The sequence below is a fragment of the Protopterus annectens genome, chromosome 8.part0, assembly GCF_019279795.1.
Source record: "Protopterus annectens isolate FY-2018-M chromosome 8.part0, PAN1.0, whole genome shotgun sequence".
NCBI lineage: Eukaryota > Metazoa > Chordata > Ceratodontiformes > Protopteridae > Protopterus > Protopterus annectens.
The window spans coordinates 1,208,362,221-1,208,380,200 of NC_056741.1; the positions used below are offsets into that span (position 1 = coordinate 1,208,362,221).

Consider the following 17,980-nt stretch of genomic DNA (forward strand, 5'->3'; position numbering starts at 1 on the left):
GGGTCTTTATCTGAATGGCTGGCTTGTTCATGTGATTTTCAAATGTTCCTCTATTTAAATGTGGTTTATATGAGTTGATTTTAAGTGCTGATGAAGGGTGTAGACCCGAAAGCTTCATTAAAGCTGTTTGTTCGTGACTACTTTGTTTTTGGATGTTACTTGACATTTTCTGATCTAGTGTATTTTCGTGTTGGAACTATTATAGATAAGACATAGTGAAGTAGAGGACACACATATAAAAAAAAAACATCAGGTAGTATGAGATAGGAGCTAGAAAGTCAGAGTCGAGTATTTGAGTTTTAGGGGAGAGAAGGGACAGATATGGTTGTTGATGATACAATGTTTTTTTTTTTTAAAGTGAATTTAAAGTTCCTAAAGGAGTTTAAGATGCTAATGTGTGAGGGAAGAGTATCCCAGAGTTTTCAATACAGAAAGAGTATAGGCTTTTGCCAGCTCTTTTATTTGGTGTGTATACTTCTAAGAGTTGTTTGTTAGTGGAACGGAGACTTCTGGATGGGTTGTAAGGTTGTATGATGGGCTTTAGAGCTAGGCAACTTTCAGGAAATTTTTACATTTTGCTGTTTCTTCTTTGCATTTTTAGTTCTCTGCTTTGACCTTTGGGTTCTCTACTGCCCCAAAGGTATTCACCACATCCCTTGCTCCTGTGATTACCTTTTGCAGGAAGATAGGTGTTCATATCTTTCCCTACCTGGACAATCTACTCATTCAAGCTTCTTTCCCAGATACTCTGCTTCAGGATCTCCAATTTACTATTTACCTGTTACAGAGTCTGGAGTTTACCATAAACTTCCAGAAATCTTCTCTGATGCCTTCTCAGCATCATGTTTTCCTTGGTTGCCGGCTTCAGACCATCCCTGTGTTGGCATCTGTGCCTACCACCAAGGCCCTCTCTCTCACTCCCTTTTTCCATTCTCTTCTTCCTATGGCTTCAGTCACAGCCAGGGAATTTCTCAGGGTCCTCAGGTTCATGGCTTCAACCATTCCTATGCTCTCAGTAGCCAGACTTCACATGAGAAAGATTCAGTGGTACCTCAATTTAGTGTGTCTCCAACACTGCCATCTACTGTCCTTCCCGGTAACCTTACATCTCTCCCTGTCTCAAGTTTGAGCTTCAGTGCTGCATTCATCAACTTTCTCTCAACCCAGAGAGCTTCCTTTCCAAGCTCCAGTCCCAACTCCAGAGCTCTTTACAGATGCCTCAGACAGGGAATGGAGACTCCTTTGGCTGTTACAAGGTTCAGGGTCTCTGGCCGTCAGAGGTCAGACCACATCAATAGAAAGGAAAAGAGGGCTCTGTTTCAAGTTCATGACACCTTGATGCCCTACACCTTGTGAAGAGAGTGTATGTGTTATGTACAATACCTGTAAGTACTAAAGGCTTTGGTACACTGGCTGGACATTGGGCTATCTTTGGGAGGAGATCCCTTAGGTTATGAATACTACAATACTGAAGAGACAGACATCTACTGTTATGATAAAATCTAACACAACTGTACTTTCTGTGGTGCCATGGCCTAATTTCCCTTAGTCAGTATGAATACCTCTTTGTGTCTCCTTTAAAAAGTGTCCTCTGACCTAGTGAGTCTAAACCAATTGCTTTGGAAGTGAAATGCACATGAAAATTTAATTTACTTGACCACAGCATTTTCTGATGTAGACAAAGAATAGTAATATGAGTCATTCCTCATTGTTTGGTACCTTGCTAACAATTAGGTGGGAGGAAGGGCTCAGTAATAACCGTTATACTATTTTTACTAAGTGTTGTACTATATTTACTGAATGACTATGGCCTTCTCCTAACAGATGATAATGACTCTGTGTTACATAACAGCTGCAGAAGGTAATATAATGAATGCCCCCCCACCCCTACAAATAGGACCAGTATGGTAAGTAAAACTCTGTTATGAATTGTGTAAAATATGATATTTTTCTGAGTTTGGCAAATAACTGTGGTAAGGAGCTGGTGAAGATGTTGAGAAAGAACAACTGTTTCAGAAGAATGCTACCAAGTACAGCTGAATATGTCAGTAACCATCCTGCAATATTGCTTTTTTTATTCTGCTTTTATCAAGCATGTGTAGAGTTTAGATGACAGGAAGGGCTTAGTAATACAGAACTTGATCCCTTAGGTCTATTGCTGAATGGACACATGTAAAGAGAAAAGGCATAGATAAGGCAGACTGCTGGCAATGAAGAAGGTCGTGAGACTGTAGTGGTATCAGCTGTCTGAGTGGGTAGCCAGCACAGATATCAGACAGGTCAGATGGCCTTGCCTGCCACTGAAGTCCCATGCCTGTCCTGGGTTCATTAGTGGAGTGGCAGTCCTTACCTTGCTTTTTCTCTTTACATGTACCCATTCAGTAGTATGTTGACTACACCAACAATGTGTATATTTACAATGATATGTGTCTACATGGTAAAACAACTGGGTCTGAATGCTGTACAGATGTACAGATATCAGTTTGTTTAGGACTCCGGTCATGGAAATTATGATTTTTTTCATATTTTGGTAAATAACTTTGCAAGGCAACATGTCAGTGTGCCAAGTAATACCTCATTTTGCAGACAGTATTACTCCTTACAACATGGTAAAAGAACTGTGTCTGTATGTTGTACAGATATCAAAGTTTGTTTCGGACTTATGTTATGGAAATTATGATTTTTATTTTCATATTTTGGTAAATAACTTTGCAAGGGAGCATCTGAATGTGCTAATCAATACCTCACTGTAAAGACAGTATTGATAGTTCTAACATGGTAAAAGAACTTTGTCTGTATGTTGTACTCACGTACATATATCAAAGTTTGTTTCGGACTTAGGTTATGGAAATTATGATTTTTATTTTCATATTTTGGTAAATAACTTTGCAAGGGACCATCTGAATGTGCTAAGTAATACCTCATTTAGAAGAAAGTAGTCATAGCTCGAACATGGTACAAAGAACTGTGCCTGTATGTTGTACACATGTACAGATATCAAAGTTTGTTTCGGACTTAGGTTATGGAAACGTAATTTTTTCATATTTTGGTAAATAACTTTGCAAGGGAACATGTCAGTGTACCAAGTAATACCTCATTTTGAAGACAGTGTTGCTCCTTACAACATAGTAACAGAACTGTGTCTGTATGTTGTACACGTGTACAGATATCAAAGTTTGTTTTGGGCTTAGGTTATGGAAATTATGATTTTTTTTTCATATTTTGGTAAATAACTTTGCAAGGGAACATGTCAGTGTGCCAAGTGATACCTCATTTTGAAGACAGTGTTAATCCTTACAACATAGTAAAAGAACTATGTATGTGCACTGTACACATTTACAGATATCACAGTTTGTTTAGTCTTGTAGGATTATGAAAATTATACATTTCCAATACTTCTCATTATTATGCACATATCTTTGCAAGGGAGCATGGTGATGACACAAATGATGCATCATTTTGAAGCTGACATTAAGACACACAACTTGTACATTGATATGTAGCCTCTGTCTGTTACAGGCGATGAGATATTATGCTTTGTTTATTTATCAGTTATGAAAAATATTATATTAATCATATTTCTGTGAATATCTCCGTAAAGGAGCACCACACAGTAATGTTTAAGGTATCATTTTAAAGCTGACATTCATACAAATAAATTAAATACAAATTGTATGGGTCTACATGGTACATTGACCAAGATATTGTGCTTGGCTTTTCCAGAAAGGTAAAACATATGCACAATATCAGCATTCCTAGCCAAATATTTAATAATGACTTTGATACACACTATCAACATTTACACTGTTGCAAAAGTCAGTGTCTGAGCAACAACTTTCGCATTTACATTTTTAGTCTAGCTCTTAGAACATTTGTTTTCTGTATGGTATTACAAATGGATTTTCTGAAAATGAGCTCAGGCTGCACTGTTGTTCCTATGGTGGAATTAAGCAGGCAGCTTTTTCTGAGCTACTCTGGAGTGAATGAATTAAAAGGTGCCACCTCTGCCATGGCTGTCCCCACCAGGTCAAACTGTTATTGTTTAGACTTCCTGAACCAGAGATAACAAGGTCCTTTTTTATTCCTACTACATGATCTCTGGGGAACCTCAAACTTTACTTCAATGGCAGAATTGGTCTTACCATCTTGTTCACACTTCTGCATCATTTCCATCACTGAAGGACCAAACAAGGATGACCCAAAGGAGGAATTAGTGAAGGATGCCTTGAAGTTGTAAGCAAAGTCACATACGCACAGCCATGTATGGTGTGTCATCCCTTTGTCCAAGCCAGCTGGCTTAGCTGTTGCAACCCCCCCCCCCACACACACACACACATTGTACATAAGGTGCACAAAGAGGTTGGTTATGTTTGCCATAGTAGTCAAGGAAGTTTCAAATTACTTGCTGGACTCCATCATAAGAGTTTTTTTTTCAGGGTAGATAAGGTCTGCTGGATGAGATATTTCTGAAACCTGTTCATGTATGTGGTGTGTTCAGAGCCCATAGACAGAAGGTTCCTGAAATATCTGCCCATTTCCCTAATCTGTCCATCACCCTGGACTCCTTATTGGGTGAGTGGATGGAAGTAGAGTCCTCTGACAGCTGTCTTTTAGTTGCTGCAGCCACAATAATAGAGCACACTGCTGAAGATTTTGCTGACTGTTGCTTGTACTTTGAATGGTGCAGTTTACAGGGGACTGCTTTAAAATCATCAGGTTCCTGCCACAACCTCAGGACCACTAAATTAATAAGTTTGTCTGCCAGAAGAACCACCCAGGATGTAGAAGGTGCCAATCAGTAAACCTCATCCTCAGAAGGGAGTCTACTGGCCAACTTCCTTTCTGGCACATCAGCTCCAATATTTTGCCAAATGAGACATCTTCCAGAGGGGATTCTGGGGAGCCCTCTTGATCCTCTGAGAGCACTCCACAATCCCATTTGGGAAATGAAGTGGGAGACTCTGATGGAGAGTCTTAGTGCTTCCTGTTGCACATCCTGTTTTTGGGTATCTGAAGGGACGAGTCTCCTGTATCCTCACAGCACCAAAGCCGCTGTTGAACAGGGGACTTGAGGCTCCAGGACTGGCTCTGTCCCATGGACTCTTGAGGAGAAAGAGGCAAGACAGACAGACAAGATTCCTGGGTGGAACTGTACCTGTTGAGACCTGTGGCACTATTCAAATTAGAAAAATGATCATCCTTCCCAACACCTGAAAAGCCAGAACTGTCTCCATAGGATTCAAAGACCTCACCATCTCTTCACAGAGAGGGTCCCATACTGATTACTTTAGATACTTACATGCATTTATTTTTGTAGATCACAATTCTTTACAGCCACTCTTAAAAGGCATAAAATGCACAGCACCAGCCATATTTGTCAAGTGCTCTACTTTACATAGAACACTCCAATTTTAACACTTTTAGCAGGGGATTATGTTTATACATTCTTAGATTCATACAGTTTGCAAGGCAGAGTCAGTCCATGAACCATAATCACATTGCCAGTATAAACACTTATATGCAGCTCTGCTTTAAGTAATGATAATTCCATTTCGTCTTTTCCATTGATTCAGTTGTAGTGCACACTGAACACTGAACAGACATAAGTTTGTGACTCTGTAAAAAAACAAAGAATAACAAAAGTACCAGTAGTAAAACTGATGTACAGTCAGGTGTACTCTCCACATGTAGAAAAAGGAAATTACACTTTATTGCAGCTCTTCGTGCTATTCAGAGAATGACAGAAATATCAGTTGGCAAACAGCTAATGTAAGAAGCAGAGAAAAGTCTCTTATTTGGTCAGATGGCTGAGACTGAAAGTGAAAGAAGGAATTAATGTACAGCTGTCAGGTGTAAAAGTGGGAGCAATTTTATTTTTTTTTTTTAGTATAGTAATGTTTTACAAACATTATGCCTGCTATTGCCATTATGTAAGAAGGTAAGTATTATATTAATTTACGTGTTTGTGTGTGTGAGGGGGGGGGGTGCAGAAACTCTCAAAGATCAGTGATTATACATAATGTCCCTGATCTTACCTCATATTTTGGTCTGTTTCATGTAAAATGGATGGTTTTCTGGCAAATCAGTGAGGACTACATGTCAAACATTTGTTTTAGATTTAATAGTCTTCAGACAAAGCATGCTAATGCAGAGAATAACATTGTAGCAACTTTCTCAGCATATAATGGCAATAGCTGTCCATAAGTTTGGTCCTTTGTCCTCCATTAGCTTTTCAAATGATTCTTGAGCGGAGATGTTAAGAAGTATTGGAGGTTGCAGTGGATTGCTCACTCTATTCTGACAGTAATGAACTGAGAAGGTAAATTCCAGTGAGGGAATTACTCATCTGTTTGTTCATATGATTGCAGTCAAACACAAGTGGCCATGATTGACAGTCATATCTATGTGTGGAATTTCCTACAACCCATCAAGGCACCGTATTTTGAATCACCATTTTCTGAAAGATAAAAATCAAAAATGACGATTCAAAAACCTTATAAAACACAAATATGTTTGCAGAGGCAAGCTCCACTGCACCCACCCCAAATTATAGATACCAACTCTATATCTGCACCACAGCGGAAGAAAGGGAAAAAAATCCTGAAAAACATCCTGCTGGCTTGTATAATGCAAACCATTGCAGTGAAACTCAACATAATTTTAAATTTTTGAAAAAAGTTCCTTGTCTGAAGATCAGTCAACAGGTAGCAGATAAGCCTTGTGTGTGTGTGTGTGTGTGTGTGTGTGTGTGTGTGTGTGTGTGTGTGTGTGTGTGTGCTCATGCTCGAGTGTGTTATGAAGCCAGGGATAATCCCAGGATAAAAGCAAAACAATTATGAAGCCTTGGTTAACGCCAGACTAAATGAAACAAAATGCATTTTTCTTTCCAGTCTATCTGCACTGTGCTGTTCTCATGATGAGGAAGGTGGAACTTTATTTATCTGAATGTCAAATGACAGGGAATGTCTTTGAAATGTGATGAAGCTCCAAATGTACTGGTACCACTTGTTATTGTTACATCCTTCTGGTCTTTCAAGTTTGGCTGTAACTGCTACAAAACACAATTCTCATCCCAATAAGGACCATATTGGCGTAGCTATTGGCACTTGTCTCAAGACAGGTTTGCTGAAAATATTCTCTTTTATAGGAGGTTTGTCGATGACCTCATGTTGGTTTGGGGAGATACAAGGGGAGAATTAGAAGAGTTCTTTATATTCTTGGATACCACTACTGGCTTTTTAAGGTTTACCCACTCAGTCTCTTATACGGAACTATCTTTTTTGGATGTCACAATACTGAAAGATGTTAATGGGACATTCACTAGGAGGCTATAAAGGAAAGAATGTAGAAGAAATAATGTCTTAAGTAGAGACAGCATGCATCCCAATTATGTTTATAGGAACATCATAAAGGGTCAAGGTATGCATATATCTAGATTGGATATGAATCAGGAACAGTTTGCTTAGGATATAGGAACCTTTAGTAGTGAGTTGTTACAACAGAAGTACAAGAATGGTGAAATAGAGGCAGGTTTCAATCAGGCTAGAACATTAAGGAGAGGTAGAGCAAGACCTTATATCTTAGGTGATAATCATACTCCCTCCCAGTATTGTAAGGAAGGACCTAGAAAGGAAATTGTACCCGTTCACCTTGAGTTTGCTGGAAATACTAAGAAAGTGCAAAAGGTTGTGTATAAATATTGGCCCATATCACAATTGAACCCTGTGATGGCAGGGATTGTTGGTACCAAGACCAACTTTTTTATAAAAATAAGAAAAATCTCAAGAGGTTGTTATGTCAGCCCAATAATTCTAGGGATAAGGTGTATAGTTTGAGTAAATGTGGGGACTGTTGCATTTGTGGAGTACTGTGTCAAGATACCGTCTTTATACATCCAAAGACGAATAAGAAATATGAGTTTCGAGTTAGAGTGAATTGTGAAACAAGGAATTTGTCTGATTTAGCTCTCTGCTCTACCTATCCCTTTTTCTACGTGGGTATGACTACTCGCTCATTTAGAGAGAGTGTAGTGGAGCACTTGGGAGCTATCAGGAATAGAGAACCTGAAAGGAGTGCCCTAGCGAAACACATTATAAGCAAAGATAAAACACATCACTTTTTGTTCAAAGTAGTTGAGTGCATTTATTAGGACTCACAATTGGGGGACATAAAGAGTAGGTTAGAGTTGAGTGAACTAAAAAGGATAATAGAGTTACAGGCTGAGAAGGAACCAGGGTTGAATGACAGGATGTCAATCAAACCTTATTTAAAAATGTGACGTTTATGATGTGTTTTATTATTAAATTCATATATAGTTATACTAATATGGAGTTTTCAATGATATTTATCAGAGTCACATTTTATTAGGATCGAGTGATTTTGTATAAGCTATGTATGTATTTGAGAGTTGCATGAACTATGACAGAAGTATGCTGTTTCTTTAAATTGATTGTAGAAATTAAACGATCAGTAGTTTTGTAATTAACTGTTTAATTAGTAGTTAAGTGGTATATAATTGAGCCAGTTTTAATGAATTGCACTGTCTGATGAAGCATCTTTGATGTGAAAACGCTAACCGTATTAAAAGTTTTATTTTTCCTGCTGTGTTTCTCCATCTTATTCATTTTTACTGAAGTTTCTATTCATTGGTATAAGAGGAGTTAATCTGCAGTGGCTGCATTGGTGAATTTTATTAAGCTTATAAAATGTTATTTTGATTAATTGTCTGAGAGATCTTTCAATGTGGAACTGTAAGGAACATGTATTATTATCGGACCCTATCAAAAACACCACCTCAGGTACAATATCTGACTGTCTCAGTGATCATCTCCTAGTCTATACAACAAGACATCTCACACATCCACTTAAACAGCATATTTATAAAATAACTCACAACCTTTCTAAGTTTAACCTAGAAATGTGTATTACTAACCTATACTCTATTAACTGGAACTTCCTAAACATCCACCTCTTTGATGATGCTGTAAATGAAATCAATACAAGTTTTCTGAATATCATAAATAGCCCAGCACCCCCTAGAATAAATACTAAAAACAAATAATGCAGTTTGTCTATTCAAAAAAGAGTAGAATGATAATGCATGATAGAAAAAAAAATGGAAAGAATTGCAAAAATATAAAACATCACAATATTTTGAAAACTTCAGAATCCATTGCAATCTTAGTAAAAAGCAAACTAATGAAGACAAAAATATAGTATAATAACTTTCAGAACAATAATAAACAACCCTACACAATTCTTAACAGCTATTAAGGAAATACTACATTCCAGCCATAAATTTCCCAGCATCTAATCATATCCCTGCCCAGCAGCCAAGTATCACCACATCCACTTTCACCTTTAACCTTATGCCCACATCCTCTATAATACTACTCAAACCATGTTCTACTTCAGCTGATGACCTTCCAAGTGAATATCTTAAAATAGCAGCTGATAGCATTGTCTACCCTGTCTTAATCCTTATAAATAGGACAGTCCAGGAATCCCACATTCCCTCTCTATGGAAAAAGTTGCACATCTACACAAAGGAGGAAACACAACAGACATTACTAACTTTAGACCCATAGCAATCTAACCCCCCCCAAAAAAAAAAATACTTGGAAAATGTATTCAAAACAATTGTTAAACTATCTCCTGTAGAAAGAACTCCTGACCCCCACACAACATCCTTTGCATAATACTAACACTGCACTTTTAACCTATATAGATACTGTTAATAAAGCTAGAGATAACAGCAAACTAGTCTCCTCCTTATTTCTAGACTTCTCTGAAGCCTTCAACACAGTTTGTCACAGCAAATTTCTATTTCTAATGTCCTCATTAGGGCTCTCTTGATCCACCCTTCTATGGTTCAAAAGCCAATAATCCAATAGATATTGGTCAATAAAAAGTCACTCCACCATCTCTCCATACCTCCCAGTCACCACTGGTGCACCAATAGGCTCTATCCTTGGTGCCCTCCTCTTTAACATTCTCACCAACACCCTCCACATTCACACAACAGGCCTTCCTAATACAGTATGCAGATGACTCTACACTCATTTGCACATCGACAACGTAGCACACCTCCAAAAATCGAAAAAGCTCTAACTAATTTGCTAAATTTGCAGCAAATACCCCTTTCAGAACACATCACTGTATACCACTAAAAAGACTAAATTGGTTAGAAATACCCCATCAACTAACATATAGCTTCTTATTACCTACAAAATTATCCAGAATCCATCTGCTTGTCCAGCGCTAAAGAACATTCTACACAATTATGTTCCTAGTCAGTCATTACAATCCAATGACCAAAAGCTACTGTCAGTCCACAAACCTATTCAATCTTCTGGGCAGTGTCTGTACTTAGAGAATGAGCAAACTGTACATTAGTACCCCTGATTAGAGAATGAGAGTTCTCCAGCAGGGTATTGATGTACAAGTAATGCCCGCTGAAAAACAAGTCTGCCACTTCACGGCAGCATATCAAGCTGCAGTGGAACTCGGACTTCTAAAAAGCTAACTGCCGCCATTACTTTTGCACTTGCTAAGCAGCACTTTCGTTGCTTAGTGAGTGTAAAAACAAAAGCGGAAATAAGTGTATATATGTGTGTGTATGTATGTGTGTGTTTACTTTTTGTCTGTGAGTGAATGTGTGTAAGAAAGTGAGAGATTGAGCGAGGCGAGAGAGAGAGAGAGAACAGTCTTATCTGAGTGTGTGTATGAAAGCAGAAGTGTGTGTGTGTGTGTATGGGTGTGTGGAGGGGGGATCGAGAGAGACTGAGAGCGATCAGGTGACTGAATGTGTGTATGAATGCAGAAGTGACTGTGTGTGTGTGTGAGAGAGAGAGACTGAGAGTGATTGTGTCTGAATGAGTGCCTGTATGAAAGCAGAGAAGACTGTGTGTGTGAGAGATGCGAGTGCCTGTATGAAAGCAAAGACCATGTGAGAGAGAGACAGATCCATAGAGAGTGAGAGCAATCCTGAGTTAATACATTTATGAAAACAGAAGTGACCGTGTATGAGTAGGAGATCATGTTCCATCTGTAAAATTGTGTTTTACTTACGTATTTCTTTTTAGGTACCCTATTGTTTTTTTTTTTTTTTTTATCTATTCTTGATGTAACATACTTCCTCCAACACCAATAACATATACTACAGAAAGTTTGAAACAGTAGGTGAAGGAAGTATGTTACATCAAAAATATATAAAAAAAAAAAAAAAATATATAGTACTTAAAAATAAATAAGCAAGTAAAACACCACACAGAGAGCCCATTCTTAGTCTAAGCACAATAATGCCCTCCAGGGTGTGTGTTAATGTGTAATTAATGCCCTTCCAGGGGTGTAGCAGAATCATAACACCCCTGGGCGGGCCTTAATTACACATTAACACACACCCTGGAGGGCATTATTGCTTGCTTGTACCTTGTTGCTAAGGGCCTTCCCCTGCCTTCCTTTAAAACCATTCTGAAAGGTTTTATCTCTGTTCTTGCTCAACACCAGGAAAGACTATATCCCTAAATGTGGACAAATACCTGTTCATACCTTACATCTCTTTATTCTCCCTTCTTTACTCACTTCCTTACTTCTGTCAGTTTCTCTACAAATATACTATTAGCCTACTCTTCTCTCACTTTGTATTGCAAATCCTGTTTGTATTTTACTAACGTACCTTTAAATTTCTCTATAAAGGGGCTAAAATTTCTGTTAAACCATTGTCATATAACTTGTACTTACTCTTAACCAATGTTCCATATTATATATTTGATATAATTGTTTAAAACGTATGTTTTGCATTATTTTTAAAAACAAAAAATTACTATTCTTAAAATGTTTTGTTTGAAAACTATATCTACCGCTGACTTGTATACATTTTCTGAAGAGCAGAGCAACATTTTGAAGGAAATCTCGGGCATTTTAATTAAAATACAGTTAAGGAAGCGCAGCATAACTTTTAGATCTTAAAAAATACAGTAAAACAAGGTGTTTCGACCTAATAAACAATACTGCAAAACTGATACCCGGATGCCAGAATGTAGTCTTTACACAAATAAACACTACAGACAGTTGTCTTTTATCACGTGCGAGCTACCGGGAAAAGGTTTTATTTCGCGGAAACACTTTCAGTTTCATTCTGAATAAAGTACGCAGGTTACACCCAGGGTTTGGGCTGGGCAGCAGTAACCCACCTTATCTCAACTCACGGTCGGGTCGGCATTTACTTGGAGTGGTGGCAGTTATGCGGTCTTCTGCAACAAACTTTATTTTGCATCAGTAGGAAAAGCCAGTCAACTACTTCCCTGAATTATCCTTATAAGGTAAAGTCTGCTACAGTGTTCGGCTCATATCCTTACACATCTTTTTTTGAGTTTGTTGAGTATCAGCATGCCTTTATGTGCATTTAGTCTCAAATTCACTGGTAGGTAAGTAGTACAACTTGCTTTATTCCACCCTTCAGAAACATGCACGCATTTCTGTGTTACCGGTACGTAGAGTCTACGCGTAATGCCGCGAGTGCGTGCTACACAGTGCTGTCTGTTATCATTCCTATGTTCTGTTTTTTAGTAGTAGTACTAGTATAGCCGAAAGAAGAAAAACAGCTAGTACCCAGACCAGATGATTTCCTACAGGATGGGCGTAGTTTCGTCTGCACAACTTATCACATGGGGTTGCCAGCTTTTCAAATGCCCAAAGTGGGACATTTTTTTGTAGAAATGTGAGATCATGCAGGACAAAACATACCGTTGCCAGTGCGAAGGTCAGAACCTCGCTTTTTTGCCAAAATAAAAGCTTATTTTATAGCGTTTGAGTTGCTTATGCTATTTCAAATAATAATTATGTGTTTCAGATGCAAAATAACGGTTTTTATTCAACTATTACAGAAAACTTAAGAAATATATATTGTCTTAAAATCTCAGAACATTTGCTATTTTTAGTTTTTTTTGCAGGACACAACTGGCCAAAGAGGGACAGGTGGTAACCCAACTTATAAAAGCAGTGTTAATAAGACATTTAAGTATGCAAGTTGAACTAATTCTGCAGTCCAAAAATCTAACAACACAATGTTGTTTTAGGAAATCCTTCACCAACTGCGAAAGAAAAAAGTTAAAAAAAAATACAACACCGAGCTGACAACATGGAAAAGGAGCTGTAAATTTAACCCAAAGAGCAAAACCGAAGTATAGAGAAGTTATACTAAATAAGTATCTTTTACATTTAAAAATATATAATTCTATGTTTACACACACATGAGCGCTCTGTATTTTTGCAAAACACAGCTACCTTTATTTCCACTCACTAGTCTTACTTTTACAGTTAAATTTTGTGCTTGGATTTATTTCACTTATGATGGGCGGTTGTGGCCTCCGTATACTTTCAAAATTGGATATTGTGGGAATCGGATGAAAATGAAACTGTGTAACTAAGTGAAACAGTCACGGTACAAAATAGAACTCTTAATTCACTTACTCATTTGCAGTCATAATCAACTCGGTCATCCCTTTGAAACCAGTGACAAACTATTCTAAAGCAAATTGATGGTTTGTCAAAATTCATTGCCCCTCCAAACCCTGAGAACACATTATCCTATGCTGAATTGCTCTCAGAAACTTTGCACTGTACAACCATGTCAATGGCTCTGTCGAGGCTGCAGTGCGTACCAGAAGTAAGTCCAGATTAAGATAGCCTCCCAAGTGAAAGCTATGATAATAAAATAAAATATCTTATGAAGATAAGGCCTTCGTCGGCTATGTCAGAAACCTCAAGGGCAGCACACAGAGGTGTGCTAAACTGGTGGTTAATGGTGCCACATTGACTGAGCCTGGCAGTATAATGAACCTATTAGCAGACAAATCCAGTTCCTGCTTTAATTTCCTCTCACCCTCAACCATCCACAAATGATCAGGCTCCGTAGAGTCATTATTTAACTATAATCTTAAAACAGACTTTGTGTCACATGAATTCAGGAGTGACAGTCATCCCCCTCCATAAGGGAGAATCTTCAACAGATCCTGGAAGCTACAGACCCATTGACTAGTCTTATTTCAAAGCCATGGAAAGATTTGTCATGGAACTCAAGTGCGAGGAGACCTTCAGACATTGTGAGCGTTGGCTATGTCAAAAGAAGGTCGTGCTTACTGAATCTGGTGGACCTCTTTGAAAAAGTCACTAAAGCAATGGATGAGGAGAGAGCAGTGCTTATTGCTTACTTTGATCTGGCTAAATCATTTTATACAATACTCCCCTTCAATTAGGCATTGTCAAGACTTCCAGAACCAGGTATAAACCCCTTTGTAACATGCTGGATAGTTAGCTGCCTTACTGATAAGACCCAGGAAGTTAGAATTGTTGAGGCTACCTCCACAAAGAGGCCAGTCACCAGTGGAGTCCCCCAGGGCTCTGCTATGCTCGCTCCTTGCTGGCATCTACTTCTTGGATGTCAAAGCCAATGTCAGAGGTCTCTAGCTAACCAAGTTCGCAGAAGATTACAAACTGGGAGCTGTCATTGTACCCCCCCCCCCCCAAGATGAGAACACACTTCAGGAAGGTCTAACACAGAAACGATTGGTGTCAAAGCCATGGCTTAAGACTCAATACCAAGAACTGCATTAGAGCACCTTTTGGGAAGTTGGCCACCCCAGGTAACTACATCACCAATTAACTACCCCTAAAATTTGATTCATCAGTCCGCGATCTTGGAACTTATTTAAATAGTAACCTAGCCTTTGAACAGCATGTGTCCAAGGTAGTAAGAAAATACTTCTGTGTTGTTCAACTTATAAGTAAGGGCATGACATCAAGGTCCAGAGATGTCATTTTATCTCTGTGCTAAGCCCTCAGATCCATCATAGAGTATAATGTCCCCTTTGGAATGTACCTGACCAGACACATGCAGCAACTGGAACATCCACAGAGTTTCCTTACAAAGAATACAGGGAGTAAACCATGCCCTACACCGATTGCCTCAAAGCCCTGTTACACTACTCAGTATCATACAGATTTCTGAGACGTGTTCTTTGCCTGGCATACAAGGTATCTCTGGACTTTATGAACCTTTTGCACACCCACAAAACAAACAGCATCAGAACTACTAGGTTAAAAGACCTAACATTTACATGTTGGAGAGACAGATACATTTCAGAGAGAATTCCTGTTCTCTGGAACAGGGTCTCCATCCAAATGAAGCAGAGTTCCTCCTTATCCTAACTTGGACCAATTGATGTATATGAAATTCACCTCTAGGCTGGCACCTATGTCTCTGATGGATAGGGGCAGTCAGTAACTCACACCCTATAAAAATCAAATTTGTGGGTCATGCACAACTAGACTTTTTGGACATACGTGGGTAGTAGGCTAGCTGTCCTTGTGAACTATTTTAAGTCTAGCCAGTTTCCCCTTAATAAGAATCAAACCATATACCTCTTGACTGTGAGGTAAACACCTTAATTATTATATCAACTCCCTGAGCACAAGGGCTAACTCCTTGAGCTAAGGGCTGTAGTAGTCATTCGCCTAGTATGTACCTATGAGTTTACAACATTAACTTTTTTGTGAATCCTTGTATCCCTTCCCCCACAGAACTATGCCACTGTGGGTGTGTTTAGCTTAATTGATGCATGAAACAGGTGTGGTGTCATATGCAAATGTTGCATGATTGACAGACCTGCACATTTGCTGATGACATCATGCATACACTGGATTTGATTTACATATATGCAAATGACCACTGACATGCATTCTGTGAATGCCTGCTTTTCCTGATCTCCAGGGCTGAATATTGTCAATTTTCGACAAGTAATTTTACTTGTACCATAATTTTACTTAAAATAATTTTATGTCACTAATTCTATGGACTCTCATTACCTGAACTCCTGGACTCTAGTACCTAATTGCATGTTATTCTTAAAGTAAATGAAATGTGCTCATATTAAAGCATGTCTTGATTTGTAAAGGTTGAAAGGCATGTTTCATTTTGATCGTGTGCATCCTTTTTATGTGTATGGGAGGAGAGAGTGAAATGGAACATTGAAAAAAATAAAACTATTTTGTGAAAAACTGACAACATGCAGCACTGGTGACTCTCGATTTGACCAGGCAAAGCAGGAATTCGCAGTAGTGAATATAAACTATTAAAGAAATAACAGCAACATTCAGTACTGAAACTGAATCGGAAGTATATCTTGCAACTTTAAAATTGTTAAAAAGAGCATAAAATCAGCAACATTCAGTAAAGTATTACTACTGCTTAAACCAGTGTAGCAATTGTGATTTTAAAGTTAATATTAAGTCCATAAAATATACACTTAACGGCATGATCTTTTTAATAATTTTAAAGATGCAAGTGATAACCTGCATTTCAGTTTCAGTACTGTATTTTGCTATTGTTTTCTAAAGGCTTGCTTCCTACTGTATATAAAATACTGCTGGCATTACATAATATAATTTTCAAATCTTAATTAATGTCTATTTTAAAAGTATCTGCTTACTATTGAATATATTTTACTGGATGTAATTTAGATTTTTTTAATGACTGTCAACACTAGTTCGGAAAATTGCATTGCATTTTTAAGTGTGATTTAATTTTTAAGTGTTTATTTATGGAGTATTTTCCAAAGCTCATATATTTTAAACACTTATTTTATGTTTATTTAAACACTGGTTAAATACTGCCATACTGATGTTGCCAGAATAACTGAGAATGTTTAATTATCCCAAATAAGAGAGAAGCCATTGGTGCTGCAGTAAATTTGCTGGTCTTTTGGAAAATAATGGGTAATACATTTGCTTTCACTTTAAACATAAAGTTTGACTGTAAAAGTGGTGTAAAGCCTGGGGCATGTAGGAATGTGTATGCAAGTTTATTAATAAATATAAATATGTGCTTGTTTACTTTCAGTGATTTTGCTGCATGTGTCCCATATTGTGAAGAGCTTTTTTAGTTTAGCAATGAGAAGTAGATTTGATGAGCTGCAAGCATCAGTTTTGTTTTTTATGGCTTGACAGTCTGCCTTCTGATGTGTATCTGTTTCTTCAATTGCCTTCCACTGCCTGGCAATCTCTTGTTTTCACCCATCCTACCATAATCAAAAATCATGTGCTTGAGGGCCTTGCATTTCTGATCTCCATACACACATTCCAGCCCAGACAAATCCTTATCCCTTCCCCATTGCAGCCTCCACCCATACACCTCCTGACATGGCCGTAGAAGATTAATTTGCAACCCTTAAACGTTTCTATACTCTCACCATATACACATTTGAACTGCCCCTTCTTCACATCTCCAGCAATCACTTGACTCCGTTATATGATTTTTAAGAATTTTTTATGACTTGACATACCACCTGTGCAATGCCATTATATGAGAACTTGAAACATGCTATGTATATCCTAACTTTCACCATTCCTACTCTTCTTCATCCATCTTGTCTAAAGTCTTGGCATCCCCTTTCTATTGCCCTATTTCCTGAATCCCTATACTTAATTTCAATCTTGGTTACTTTTTTCAACCCACCCTCCAATCTAGTCATAGACTGCAGATTCATAGATATTCCAAGGTAGCTGCCTCTCGTGACCATTCTTGCCTTGCTACCACCCTCTTGTAAAAACCACCTTCTTTCTCCAGGAAGGCCATCGCTGTGAGTTGTAAAGTTTTGCATACTCATCCAGTCGTCTAATTTATGGTTAAAGGAAAAGAGTGAGTAGCACTGCTTAACAAGCAGGGATAGTTTAGGTTTGGGAGACACTGGGTTATAAATCTCTCTCCATGTTGTATTTATTTGTTGGTGAGGAGTTAGGTCCCTGGTTCTAGTATTGGTGAAGATATTCAAGTTGCAAACAAGCAGGAGTTCCAGGTTAATTGGGTCTGTAATGGTACAATAAGAAAGACAGAAATATCACCTCAAAAACGTATTAAGACACTGAATGAAGGGATAGAGTTTCCAGCCTCCCTTGGTAATTCAGGGACTTTAGGCTTTGA

General features: G+C 38.1%; 1 protein-coding gene across 1 annotated transcript in view; it reads left to right on the plus strand.

Annotated features, from left to right (window-relative positions):
- The first annotated feature begins 12,119 nt into the window (after positions 1 to 12,119).
- LOC122808438 (guanylate-binding protein 3-like) overlaps positions 12,120 to 17,980 on the plus strand; it is a 296,520-nt gene continuing 290,659 nt past the window's right edge. The window contains exon 1 of the mRNA XM_044079400.1: positions 12,120 to 12,323. The gene's annotated coding sequence lies outside the window, so the exon portion shown is untranslated. The remainder of the gene's footprint in view (positions 12,324 to 17,980) is intronic.